Raw genomic sequence first — 14,118 nt, 5'->3', positions numbered from 1 at the left:
GCCCAGAAGCAGGGTGTGCATGCCATCTGGGTGGCCTGGCAGAGCCCGAAGGTAGGCACCTTCCTTCCCTCACAGGGGTTCTGGGAGAAGCGCTGTGGCTTGGCTCAGATAGGCAGGGAGAGGCAGATCCTCTTTCCTCTTCTTTCTCCTTCTCCTTCTGTACTCCTGGTTCCAAGTTTCTGGCCCAGCCTTTTGGGCTCTGCCTGAATCGCTACCAGCTCACCCATGCTGTTGAGACTGGGGCCTGCACCTTTTAACTTAGAGAAGAGGGGAAAGAGAGCAAGATGAGCCTCGGTGAGGGGTCTCCGGCAGGGAAACTGATGCCTCCTTGGTGCTCCCACATTTACAGAGGGGATCAAGGGCCTCCTGGGGAGGGCTGGATGGCAGGGCTCGTCCAGCTCCAAGTCCTTTTCTCTGCGGGGAGTGGCTGGGGTAACAAGTGTTCATTGGGCAGTGGGGATTCGAGGGGGTGCCTGGATGTGCAAATCCCTAGAACAGGGGTCGGGAAACTTTTTGGCTGAGAGAGCCATGAACACCACATATTTTAAAATGTAATTCTGTGAGAGCCAGACAACAACCGTGTACGTTAGGCATTATCCAATAAAAATTTGGTGTTGTCCCGGAGGACAGCTGTGATTGGTTCCAGCCACCTGCGACCATGAACATGAGCCGTAGGAAATGAATGGATTGTAATACATGCGAATGTTTTATATTTTTAACATTATTATTATTTTTATTAAAGATTTGTCTGCGAGCCAGATGCAGCCATCAAAAGAGCCACATCTGGCCCCCAAGCCATAGGTTCCCGACTCCTGCCCTAGAAGCTGAGAGGGCCATGTCACCTCCCCACCCTGAAAGAACTTGAGCTGGGGCTGCTGTTGAGCGCGAGAATGTGCACAGTGAGGAAAAGCCAATCCTCAGCTTCCTTTCGCGACTCCCTTGATCACTGAGGCCAAACACCTGCCAGACACCTGGGCGCGAGGAGCGCTGGGAGCTCCTGGGGGAGACGGCAGAGGTGGCCGAGGGGGCGGACGTCGCTGTACGCGCACTGATACGATGAGTGTTGGGACCTGGCAGCTCATCATTTTCAGGTAAGGATGAAAACATCTTCCTTTGTACGAAGTCCAGTTGCGTCTCGTTAGAAACACGAAGTTGTATTTCTTGTCCGAGAGTTCAGATGTGTCTAGAAGGGTGTGTGTGACAGCTGGGTGGCCAATGGAGCGGCCAGCAGCCAGTTATTAAGCTATTATCTCTTAGCTCCAAGCCCTCCGTCCAGACTCCACTTTCTGGTGCTACTGTTGAGATTCTTCCACTTACATTGCTGTTGTGCCAGCGTCTCCCTGTTAGATCTGCTGAGACAGGGAACTAGCAAGAGCCTGTGAGGCTGAAAGGGAAGAGGGGATGGCTCCTTCCTGCTCCCTGAGAACGTCTTGAATTTCTCCTCTTCTAGTAAATTTTTCCTGCTCCAGTGTTTCCTACTCTCACTCTTCACCTTGGCAATGGCCGTTTATTCCTTTAATAAGAGCAGCTGAACCCAATTTGCAGAGCTGGCCTCCTTGCGCTGCTTCGGAGGCGTTAGCCTTTCCTGGTGCCCTTCCTCAGGGCTCCGTGTTCCCGCGCCACAGAGCCTGTCCTGAGCTCCCAGCTTTCCTAGTTCCAACCCCATCTCTCTTGTTCCCCACACCTCCATACCATCTTAGTGTTGTGTTTCCCTTCTGTCACCAAGTTAACAAGCCTATCTGTTTTACAGTCTCAGAGGCCAAATCTTCTCTGGGATGGACTTTCATTTCCATCCAAGATGGACTAACAGGGACTAGATTTGATTTTTTTTTATCTGTGTCGAAAGTTCAGCAATTGCTGTAAAACAAACAAAAGAAATGAATCACTGAAGTAGTAATTAGTAAAAGTTTATTGTGCACACAACAAAAAGTTCCCAAACTAGGAGCACTCAAGCCATATATGGAATGAGCCTCGGGTTTATTGTTATAAAGCAGCTTATATATTTACTAGTGAGAAGGCAGTGACTGTTGACTCTCACAGTGAGAGAGTAAATATATTGGTTATAATATTAGAATTTTTTTTTTAATGATAGGGAATTGGTCAGTGGTTTCTACGTATCAACCTTGGGAAAGTTTAGATTTTGCTTATAATTTCCAGAGGCATAAACAAGAAATAACCCAGGTCGAGTTAGCCTCGCAAAATAAGCAAAACTAAGCTTTGCTTGAATGACTAAATTGGTTTTGTCTGCTCAGGGCATTTTCATGGCTGCCCTCCATTTGTTTTTTATTGTAATACCTAAAACAATAACAAAAAAGAAATCCAGAAATGGGGCTGGGAGGAAGCCTGGGTAGCTAGAGATTGTGGAGTAGAGCGCTGGACAGGAGAGGACCTCTCTTTGAAAGATATAAAGAAAATGAAAAGACAAGCCATAGTCTGGGACAAAATATTTATAAATTACATATCTGATAAAGGAATTTTATACAGAATATATAATGACTTCTGAAAACTCAATGATATGAAAACAGTCCAATAAAAAAATGGGCAAAAGATTTGAACAACCCTTCGCCAAGGTTGATATAGAGATGATGTCAAACAACCTATGAAAAAATGTTCAGCATTAATAGTGGTTAGAGAAATTCAAATTATAGCTACAATTAGGTACCACATAGCTATATTAGAAGCTCCCTTGAAAATTTGGAAGACTGATCGTGTCAAGTGTTGGTGAGGAGGTAGAGGAATAGTCATTGTCATATACTGTTGGTGGGAATGTTAAATAGTACATTTCGGAAAAACAGCTCGGCAGGTTTTTAACAAGTTAAACATACAAATACCTCCCATAAGACCAAGCCATTCCATTCCTAGGTCTTTACCCAAGAGTCTGTACAGAGGTTTGTGCAGGAATGCTTATAGCAGCTTTATTTGTAATAAGTAAAAACTAGAAACACCCCAAGTGTCTGTCCACGGGCTGGTGAATAACCAGTTTGTGGTATATACATACCATGGAATACTATTCGGCAATATAAAGGAATGGAATAGTGAAACATGCAAAAAGTAGATAAATCCTAAAATAATTACTCTGCATAAAACAATCCAGACCAAAAAAAAAAAAAAAAGAGAGAGAGAGAGAGTACATGCTGTATGATTCCATTTATATAAGACTTTAGAAAACTGAAACTATTAACCAATGTATAGAGACAAAAAGCAGATCTGCGGTTGGTTGGCCAAGGGCAGGGTGCATGCACTGAGAGGCACAGGAGAAGGATTGCAAAGGGAGTCCTCTGGGAGGTGATGGATGGTTTTAGTATCTTGGTTGTAGTGATGCTGTCACAAGTATATACTTATGTCACACTTAAATTGTACACTTTAAACATGTAGTTTACTTTATATAAATTATACATCAATAAGGTGTTACCAGGTCCTGGCTGGTTGGCTCAGTGGTAGAGCATCTGCTTTGTGTGTAGACATCCCAGGTTCAATTCTCCCGGTCAGGGCACACAGGAGAAGCGCCTATCTGCTTCTCCACCCTTCCCCTTCCACTTCTCTGTCTCTCTCTCCCTCTCTCCCACCCCCTCCTGCAGCATGGCTTGATTGGTTTGAGCCCATGGGCCAGGTGCTGAGAATGGCTCCGTGGAGTCTCTGCCTCAAACATGGCCCCAGATGGGCAGAGCATCAACCCCAGGCAGCAGTTGCTGGGTGATCCCAGTCGTGCACATGTGGGAGTCTGTCCCTCTATTTCCCCTCCTCTCATCACTTGGAAAAGAAGAAGACAAGAAAAGGTGTTAACAATTAGAAAGAAAACAAATTCGAATGCTGCAAGGATGATGCTGGCTAGACAGAACTGCACAAACATCCCTTTTGGCAGCTCACCTACTCCTCTCCTAACCTACTGCTGTGGATCACACTCTCAGCAGAGTAGCTTTCATCTGCGGGCAAGCAATCCCCAATTTGGTCCTGGGGAAGGTTTTTATTACCTCCTACTCTGGCCCAAGTATGTGCAGAGAAGAAGGAATAGAGTTCACAGTCATAATCTTTAAATGGAGAAAGAGTGAGGGGTAATGGGGTCACTGCCTGTCCAGGGCCCAAGAGTGAGCGAGGATAACAGCCTCTTCTGCTTGGGCCCAGAGATTATTGGCTATACTGTCACCCCATTACCATATGGGGAGGGAAGAATGAATATACAACTGCAATTATTTATGCACGTATAGTGTAGGGCCAATCAGAAACAGAACAAGCAGCGCTGTGAAAATGCCTACTTGTAGCTTTCTGGAGACAGAGGAGGAAGGCTCACAACCCCCCCCCCCCCCGAATCCGTGTGGTGGCGGCAGGGCAGGGGTGCACGCCTCACTGTAGGACTACCTTGTGCCTCTGTGTCAGAAGCTTTTAGAATCAAGGTTGATTTCAGAAACAGCAGTGAAAGGAAGACTTTCTGGCAGAATTTTTAAGACCTAAGAAAATGGGCGACATGGTTTTCACCAAGACCCCCTGAAACAGCAGTCTTGTCTATGGGAAGCAAGTCATCTTCCCTTCCGACTTTTCATACCACATACTGGGGTTATCGGTACGGTGGACGATGTGTGTGTGTGAGAGAGAGTAAAAGGGAGAGAGAGAAGTTAGACTATATAAAGTGGTTAGAAATATAAAAACTGGAAGAAGTAAAGCGAGAACAGTCAGGTCTCTTTTTTTTTTCACATTAGAAAAAGGCTTACATTAAAAAATTATATTCCTTGTCAAATAATAGCAATATTAAAGGAAACTCGTTTTTTTGTAATTCACAATTTCAGCACCTTAACAAAACAAGCATTTTCATTATTTTGTATTTCCTTCTAGGGATTTGTGCATGTGGGTGAATATTTTTTACCTAGAAGTTGTCATATAATTTTGCACTCAGATTTTTTTTACTGATCATCAATCATATCATTGAACATATCTTTGCTGCTTTTTAAAATGTTCTTTGAGGAAATACACGTCGCAGAAGACAGAAATAGGCCTGTAACAGCCATTTAGGAAGTTAAAAGCAAACAAAAGAATTTCATTTTAGCAAGTTTAGCTAAAAACAGAAATTCTTTTCTTTTGAAAATTGTAGTATAATTGACATGTTAGTTTCAGGGGAACAACATAACGATTCAATATTTGTATAGATTGCAGAATGATAACCACAGGAAAGTCTAGTTAACATTGGTCATCATTGTTACGAATTCTTTTTTTCTTGTGATGAAAACTTTTAAGATCTACTCTTTTAGAAAATTTCAAATATACAAAATAATATTAACTATAGTCACCATGCTGTACAGTACATTTTCTAGCTGAAAGTTTGTACATTCTGACTCCCTTTACCCATTTTGCCCAATCCTCCAACCCCTGGCTGTGGCAGACATTGATCTGTTTTGTGTATCTATGAGCTTCTTTTTCTTTATGAATTCTCATATAAGTGAGATCATATGGTATTTGTCTTTCTCTGTTTAACTTCCTTCACGTAGCATAATGTCCTCAAGGTCCGCCCATATTGTTGCAAATGGCAAGATTTCATTACTTTTTATGGCAGAATAATATTCCCTGTGTGTGTGTTATCAGTCACATTTTTTTTTGAATTTAATAGAATTTTATTTGGTAAGTACAGTGTCTTTTTTTTTTTAATAATTTTATTTTTTTAATGGGGTGACATCAATAAATCAGGATACATATATTCACAGATAACAAGTCCAGGTTATCTTGTCGTTCAGTTATGTTGCATACCCATCACCCAAAGTCAGATTGTCCTCTGTCACCTTCTATCTTGTTTTCTTTGTGCCCCTCCCCCTCCCCCTTTCCCTCTCCCATTCCCCCCTCCCCCCCGTAACCACCACACTCTTATCAATGTCTCTTAGTTTCACTTTGATGTTCCACCTACGTATGGAATAATGCAGTTCCTGGTTTTTTCTGATTTACTTATTTCGCTTCGTATCATGTTATCAAGATCCCACCATTTTGCTGTAAATGTTCCGATGTCATCATTTCTTATGGCTGAGTAGTATTCCATAGTGTATATGTGCCACATCTTCTTTATCCAGTCATCTATTGACAGGCTTTTTGGTTGTTTCCATGTCCTGGCCACTGTGAACAATGCTGCAATGAACATGGGGCTGCATGTGTCTTTACGTATCAATGTTTCTGAGTTTTGGGGGTATATACCCAGTAGAGGGATTGCTGGGTCATAAGGTAGTTCCATTTTCAGTTTTTTGAGGAACCACCATACTTTCTTCCATAATGGTTGTACTACTTTACATTCCCACCAACAGTGTATGAGGGTTCCTTTTTCTCCACAGCCTCTCCAACATTTGCTATTACCTGTCTTGCTAATAATGGCTAATTGAACAGGTGTGAGGTGGTATCTCATTGCTGTTTTTTTTTTTTTTTTTTTTAATTTTATTTATTTTTTATTTATTCATTTTTAGAGAGCAGAGGGAGAGACAGAGAGAGGAGAGACAGAGAGAGAGAAGGGGGGAGGAGCTGGAAGCATCAACTCCCATATGTGCCTTGACCAGGCAAGCCCAGGGTTTTGAACCGGCAACCTCAGCATTTCCAGGTCGATGCTTTATTCACTGCACCACCACAGGTCAGGCTATCTCATTGCTGTTTTGATTTGCATTTCTCTAATAGCTAAAGAAGCTGAGCATCTTTTCATATATCTGTTGGCCATTTGTATTTCTTCCTGGGAGAAGTGTCTGTTCATATCCTCTTCCTATTTTTTTATTGGATTGGTTGTTTGTTTGTTGTTGAGTTTTATGAGTTCTTTGTATATTTTGGATATTAGGCCCTTATCTGAGCTGTTGTTTGAAAATATCATTTCCCATTTAGTTGGCTTTCTGTTTATTTTGTTATCAGTTTCTCTTGCTGAGCAAAAACTTCTTAGTCTGATGTAGTCCCATTCATTAATTTTTGCCTTCACTTCTCTTGCCTGTGGAGTCAAATTCATAAAATGCTCTTTAAAACCCAGGTCCATGAGTTGAGTACCTATGTCTTCTTCTATGTACTTAATTGTTTCAGGTCTTATGTTTAGATCTTTGATCCATTTTGAGTTAATTTTTGTACAGGGGGACAAACTGTAGTCCAGTTTCATTCTTTTGCATGTGGCTTTCCAGTTTTCCCAGCACCATTTATTGGAGAGGCTTTCTTTTCTCCATTGTGTGTTGTTGGCCCCTTTATCAAAAATTATTTGACTATATATATGTGGTTTTATTTCTGGTCAGTCACATTTTTTAATCCAGTCATCTGCTGATACACACTTACGTTGTTTCCATATCTTGGCTGTTGTAAATCATGTTGCAATGCCCCATTAACATGGGGCCCATTTATCTTTTCAAGTTAGTGTTTTCCTTTTCTTCAGATATATATCCAGAAATAGAATTGCTGGGTCATAAGGTAGTTCTGCCTTTAATTTTTGAGAACCTCCAAGCTGTTTTCCATACTGACTGCACCAATTTACTTTCCCACCAATAGGGCATATTGGTTCCTTTTTCTCCACATTCTTGCCAATGCTTTTTATTTCTTGTCTTTTTCCATTCTAACAGGTGTGAGGTGTTAGCTCATGTGGTTTTGATTTGCCTTTCTCTGATGATGAGTGATGTTGAGCATCTTTTTTTTCCTAGTGTTTTCTTAATTATTTTATTGATTTTAATTTGTTTACAGAGATTCTAGTGTTACCCTGAATGCATCCCCCCTCCCCCATATTCCCCTCAACATCTCCCTTGCCCCCCTCCCCATAGTGCCCTCCCCTCTTCAGCTTTCTCCCATCCTATCATCCCCCTTCTCTCTGTCCTCTTTTCCTCTGGTCCCTTTGATCTCTCCTCTGTCTCAATTCTGTTCCTCAGTTCACATTGTTCATTGGATTCCTCAAATGAGTGAGGTCATATGATATTTTTCTTTCTCTGCCTGGCTTATTTCACTTAATGTATTAGTTTCCAGGTCCATCCATGTTGTCGAAAAAAGGTAGTATTTCCTTCTTTTTCATGGCCCCATAGTATTCCATTGTATATATGTACCAAAGCTTTTTAATCCATTTGTCCTCTGATGGACACTTGGGCTGTTTCCAGATCTTCACTATTGTGAACAATGCTGCCATAAACATGGGGGTGCACTTCTTTTGGAACAGTTCTATGGTGTTCTTGGGGTATATTCCTAAAAGTGGGATAGCTGGGTCAAAAGGCAGTTCGATTTTCAATTTTTTGAGGAATCTCCGTACTGTTTTCCACAGGCTGCACCAGTCTGCATTCCCACCAGCAGTGCAGGAGGGTTCCCTTTTCTCCACATCCTCGCCAGCACTTATTCTGTGTTGTTTTGTTGATGAGCGCCATTCTGACTGGTGTGAGGTGATATCTCATTGTGGTTTTAATTTGCATTTCTCTAATGATTAGTGATGAGCATTTTTTCATATGCCTATTGCCATCTGTATGTCCTCTTTGGAGAAGTGTCTATTCCTATGTTGAGTACTTTTCGCCCATTTTTTTATTGGATTGTCTTCCTGGTGTTGAGTTTTACAAGTTCTTTATAAATTTTGGTTATTAACCCCTTATCAGACGTATTGTTGAATATGTTCTCCCATTGTGTAGTTTGTCTTTTTATTCTGTTCTTATTGTCTCTAGCTGTGCAAAAGCTTTTTAGTTTGATATAGTCCTATTTGTTTATCCTGTCTTTTATTTCACTTTCCCATGGAGATAAATCAGCAAATATATTGCTCCGAGAGATGTCAGATAGCTTACTGCCTATGTTTTCTTCTAAGATGCTTATGGTTTCATGGCTTACATTTAAGTCTTTTATCCATTTTGAGTTTATTTTTGTGAATGGAGTAAGTTGGTGGTCTAGTTTCACTTATTTGCAGGTAGCTGTCCAATTTTCCCAACACCATTTGTTGAAGAGGCTATCTTCACTCTATTGTATGCTCTTACCTCCTTTGTCAAATATCAGTTGTCCATGAAGGTGTGAGTTTATTTCTGGGTTCTCTATTCTGTTCCATTGATCTATATGCCTGTTCTTATGCCAGTACCAGGCTGTTTTGAGTACAATGGCCTTGTAGTATAACTTGATATCAGGAAGTGTGATACCTCCCACTTTATTCTTCCTTTTCAAGATTGCTGAGGCTATTCTTGTTCTTTTTTGGTTCCATATAAATTTTTGGAATATGTGTTTTATATCTTTGAAGTATATCATTGGTATTTTAATCGGTATTGCATTGAATTTCTAAATTGTTTTGGGTAATATAGACATTTTAATGATGTTTATTCTTCCTAACCATGAGCATGGTATATGCTTCCACTTGTTTGTATCTTCCTTGATTTCTTTTATCAATGTTTTATAATTTTTTGAGTACAAATCTTTAATCTCCTTGGTTAAATTTACTCCTAGGTACTTTTTTTTTTGGTTGCAATAGTGAAGGGGATTGTTTCCTTAATTTCTCTTTCCGACATTTCATTGTCGGTGTATAAAAATACCTGTGATTTCTGAGTATTAATATTATATCCTGCCACCTTGCTGAATTCATTTATCAGGTCCAGTAGTTTTTTGACTGAGACTTTAGGGTTTTCTATATACAATATCATATCACCTGCAAATAATGATAGTTTTACTTCTTCTTTTCCAATTTGGATGCCTTTTATTTTTTTCTTCTTGTCTGATTGCTGTGGCTAGGACTTCCAGAACAATGTTGAATAAGAGTGGTGAAAGGGGGCACCCCTGCCTTGTTCCTGGTCTTAAGGGGATTGCTTTTAATTTTTGCCCATTGACTATGATGTTGCCTGTGGGTTTGTCATAAATGGCCTTTATCATGTTGAGGTATGTTCCCTGTATTCCCACTTTGCTGAGAGTTTTGATTATGAATGGGTGCTGGATATTATCAAATGCTTTTATGGCATCTATTGAAATTATCATGTGGTTTTTCTCCTTCCTTTTGTTTATGTGATGAATCACATTGATTGATTTGTGAATATTGTACCAGCCTTGCCTCCCCAGATTAAATCCCACTTGATCATGGTGTATGATTTTTTTCAAATATTGCTGGGTCCAGTTTGCTAATATTTTGTTGAGGATTTTAGCATCTAAATTCATCAGGGATATTGGCCTATAATTTTCTATTTTTGTGTTGTCTTTGCCTGGTTTTGGAATCAGAATTATGCTCACCTCATAAAAGGAGCTTGGAAGTCTTCCTTCCTCTTGAATTTTTTGAAATAGCTTGAGAAGGATAGGAGTTAGTTCTTCTTTGTTTTTTTTTTTTAATTTAATTTAATTTTTTATTTTTTTTAATTTAATTTTTTTTTTAGTTTATTCATTTTTAGAGAGAAGAGAGAGAGGAGAGAGAGAGACAGGGGGAGGAGCTGGAAGCATCAACTCCCATATGTGCCTTGACCAGGCAAGCCCAGGTTTTCGAACCAGCAACCTCAGCATTTCCAGGTCGACGCTTTATCCACTGCGCCACCACAGGTCAGGCCATCTTCTTTGCATATTTGGTAGAATTCACTTGTGAAGCCATTGGGTGCCGGGCTTTTGTTTGTTGGGAGTTTTTTGATAACTGTGTCGATCTCATTTGTTGTAATCGGTCTGTTTAGGTTTTTTGATTCTTCCTGATTGATTTTTAAAATATATGTTTCAAGGAATTTGTCCATTTCATCTAGGTTGTCTAGTTTTTTGGCATACAGTTCTTCATAGTATTTTCTTACAGTGCTTTGTATTTCTGTTGTGTCAGTTGTTATTTCTCCACTCTCATTTCTAATTTTATTTATTTGAGTCCTCTTTTTTTTCTTGGTGAGTCTGATTAAAGGTTCATCGATCTTGTTTACCTTTTCAGAGAACCAGCTCCTTGTTTTATTGATCCTCTGTTTTGTTTCTTTAGCCTCTATGTAATTTATTTCTGCTCTGATCTTTATTATTTCCTTCCTTCTACTACCTCTGGGCTTTACTTGCTGTTCTTTTTCTAGTTCTTTTAGATGCAGGGTTAAGTTGTTTTTTTGAGCTTTTTCTAGCTTCTTAAGGTATGCCTGTAATGCTATGAACTTCCCTCTCAAGACTGCTTTTGCTGTGTCCCATAAATTTTGAGTTGTTGCATGCTCATTATCATTCATTTCTAGGAATTTTTTATTTCTTCTTTGATCTTATTGTTAACCCATTCGTTATTTAATAAAATGCTATTTAGTTTCCAAGTGTTTGAGTACTTTTCAGTTTTTCTGTTGTGGTTGATTTCTAGTTTCATACCATTGTGATCAGAGAAAATGCTTGATATGATTGCAATCTTCTTAAATTTGTTGAGACTGCTTTTGTGCCCTAACATGTAGTCTATCTTAGAGAATGTACCATGAGCACTTGAAAAGAATGTATATTCTGCTGCTTTAGGGTGAAAGGTTCTGAAGATATCTATTAAACTGAGTTGATCTAGTATGTCTTTTAAGTCTGCTGTTTCTTTGTTAATTTTCTTTCTTGAGGATCTATCTAGTGATGTTAGTGCGGTATTGAAATCCCCTACTATTATAGTATTGCTGTTAATCTCGCCCTTTATATCCATCAAAGTCTGCTTTATATATTTAGGTGCTCCTATGTTAGGTGCATAGATATTTATAATGGTTATATCTTCCTGTTGGATTGCTCCCTTTATCATTATGTAGTGACCTTCTTTATCTCTTACTATACCCTTTGTTTTAAAGTCCATTTTGTCTGATATAAGTATTGCTACCCCAGATTTTTTTCATTTCCATTTGCGTGAAATATTTTTTTCCATCCTTTTACCTTCAGTGTATGTGCATCTTTTGTTTTAACGTGTGTCTCTTGTAGACAGCATATATATGGGTCCTGTTTTCTTATCCATGCTACCCTATGTCTTTGAATGGATCACTTAATTCATTTACATTTAAGGTTATTATTGATATGTAGTTGTTTATTGCCATTTTATTCTTTAAAGCTGTATTCCTTTTTGTTATATATTTCCCCCCTTTGATCTGTTTACAACAGACCCCTTAACATTTCTTGTGGCATTGGTTTGGTTGTAATGAATTCCTTGAGTTTTTTTTTTGTTTGTTTGTTGTTGTTGTTGTTGTTTTTTGTCTGGGAAGCTTTTTATTTCTCCTTCAATTTTAAACAATAGCCTTGCTGGATAAAGTAGTCTTGGTTGTAGGTTCTTGTTCTGCATTACTTTGAATATTTCTTGCCATTCCCATCTGGCCTCAAGTGTTTCTGTTGAGAAGTTGGATGTCATCCTTATGAGGACTCCTTTGTAGATGATAGCCTTTTTTTCTCTTGCAGCTTTTAATATTTTCTCTTTATCACTTAGCTTTGGTATTTTATTTTATTTTATTTTTTTTATTAATTTTTAATGGGGTGACATCAGTAAATCAAGATACATATATTCAAAGATAACAAGTCCAGGTTATCTTGTCGTTCAATTATGTTGCATACCCATCACCCAAAGTCAGATTGTCCTCTGTCACCCTCTATCTAGTTCTCTTTGTGCCCCTCCCCCTTCCCCTTCCCTCTCCCTCTCCCCCCTCCCCTCGTAACCACCACACTCTTATCAATGTCTCTTGGTCTCAAGCTTTGGTATTTTAATTATGATGTATCTTGGTGTAGATTTCTTTGGGTTTCTCTTTAATGGAATTCACTTGTGCTTCTTGAACCTGCCTTTTTCCTGCTTCAATTTAGGGAAGTTTTCAGCTATGATTCAATTGAACAAAGTCTCTATCCCTGTTCTTTCTCTTCTTCTTCAGGAACCCCTATGATGTGGATGTTATTTCTCTTCATGTTGTCACAGAGCTCTCTTAGAGTTTCCTCAGACTTTTTGAGTTTCTTTTCTTTTTGCTGCTCTTCTTCCGTACCTTCATTTAGCTTGTCCTCTAACTCACTGATTCGATCCTCAGCTTCATCCATCCTGCTTTTAATTCCTTCCATTGTGGTCTTCATTTGTGATACTGTATTTGTTATTTCTTACTGATTCTTTTTTATTATTTCAATGTCCTTTTTTATACTTGCTATCTATTTAGTTGTTCATTATGATCCTCTATTGTTCTTCTAAGATCTTTGAGCATCCTAACAATCATTATTTTAAACTCTGCATCTAGTAATTTGGTTATATCTGACTCATTCAAGTCCTTTTCTGGGGATTTCTCTTGATTCAATTGGGTTGCATTTCTCTGCCTTCCCATTTTGTCTGTGTATAAGAAGGGTGTGGCCACTGGAGTCCAATGGGTGTGGCCTCTGTGTTCCCTAAGTGTGGTCTGTCTGCAGGCCCACCACCCTCTCTGCTGCTGCCTGGGCATTCAGGTATGGGTGTGGCCAGTGCTGGCTGGCTGCGGCTGTTGCTGAGGTTTCTGCCTCTCTTCCACAGGAGGGGCTCTGTTCATGTGCTTGGGTCTACAAGCCTTGGCCTTCATCCCACCCCCACAGGTGGGACTGCACACTGCCCCTGGGGCCACAAGCCTCGGCACTGCAATCCTTCACACCGTGGGCAGGGGTGAGCACTTTTGCTCAGCCGTGTCTCTGCCTGTTCACGGACTTTTGCTCTGCCCCCACAGGCGGAGCTATGCTCACAAGTCAGGCTGCAAGCCTGGCCGCAAGCCTAGGCTCTGTGGGCTGGGCAGGGGTCCGCGCCTGTTCCCTGGCTTTTGCCCCACCCCCGTGGATGAAGTTGCACTTGTGCTAGGGCAACAAGCCCGGGCTTCATGGGCTGGCTGGGTCTCTGCAAATCCCAGGCTTTTCCCTTTCCCCTGTGAGCAGGATTGAGGGTGGGCCTGCAGCCGGCTGGACTGCTTTCGTGCACCCCTTCCGCCCACCAGGCAAATCTGAGCTCACACTGGGCCTCAGTCATGGCCTGTCCAGCTTCCGCCCCCTCAGCAGTGTGGGTGGGTGCACTGCATTTCAGACCCTAACACTCAATACTGTATTCCTTAAGGCTCCCCCTAAGCGACTCTGCTCTGAGTGCCGCGGGAGAGCTTGTTTGGCTGGTGTCCTGCTTCCCTTTGCTGGTATTGCTGTTTCCAGGGGAAATATTCCCTTCAGATTTGGGGAGTGACTTGTCCCAGGGATTAGGGTGGCTGCCCCTCAAAGTGTTTCTCTCTGTGCCTCCTAGATTACACTCTCTTTCTGCTACTCTGGTCTTCTCCTCTCTCC

The sequence above is a fragment of the Saccopteryx bilineata genome, chromosome 4, assembly GCF_036850765.1.
Source record: "Saccopteryx bilineata isolate mSacBil1 chromosome 4, mSacBil1_pri_phased_curated, whole genome shotgun sequence".
In the NCBI taxonomy this organism is placed as follows: domain Eukaryota; kingdom Metazoa; phylum Chordata; class Mammalia; order Chiroptera; family Emballonuridae; genus Saccopteryx; species Saccopteryx bilineata.
The sequence above is the reverse complement of the archived record's forward strand: the minus strand, read 5'-3'. Positions refer to the sequence as shown.